The sequence below is a fragment of the Sinocyclocheilus anshuiensis genome, unplaced genomic scaffold (genome assembly GCF_001515605.1).
Source record: "Sinocyclocheilus anshuiensis isolate Anshui unplaced genomic scaffold, SAMN03320099.WGS_v1.1 scaffold51, whole genome shotgun sequence".
In the NCBI taxonomy this organism is placed as follows: Eukaryota; Metazoa; Chordata; class Actinopteri; order Cypriniformes; family Cyprinidae; genus Sinocyclocheilus; species Sinocyclocheilus anshuiensis.
In genome coordinates this window covers 4,794,636-4,794,875 of record NW_015548296.1, presented here as the reverse complement: position 1 = coordinate 4,794,875, position 240 = coordinate 4,794,636, and the positions used below count along the sequence as shown (strand labels likewise).

General features: G+C 20.8%; 1 protein-coding gene across 2 annotated transcripts in view; it reads left to right on the top strand.

The window, feature by feature from the left end:
• The window catches only part of LOC107656072 (guanine nucleotide exchange factor DBS-like), a 79,612-nt gene that overhangs the window by 24,800 nt on the left and 54,572 nt on the right, over nucleotides 1-240 (top strand). The gene's annotated exons all lie outside the window — the stretch shown is intronic.

Genomic DNA, 240 nt, shown 5'->3' with positions numbered 1-240 from the left:
TAAAGAACAGCCTATTCAAAATAGAAAACTTTTCTAACAATGTCTTTACTATCACTTTTTATCAACATTTAACACATTCTTGCTGAATAAAAGTATTTATTTCTTTAAATTCTTAAAAAAATGACTGATCCCAAACTTTTAAACGGCAGTGTCTGTGTGTGTGTATATATGTGTTTATATATATATATATATATATATATATATATATGTATATATATATATATATATATATATATGTGT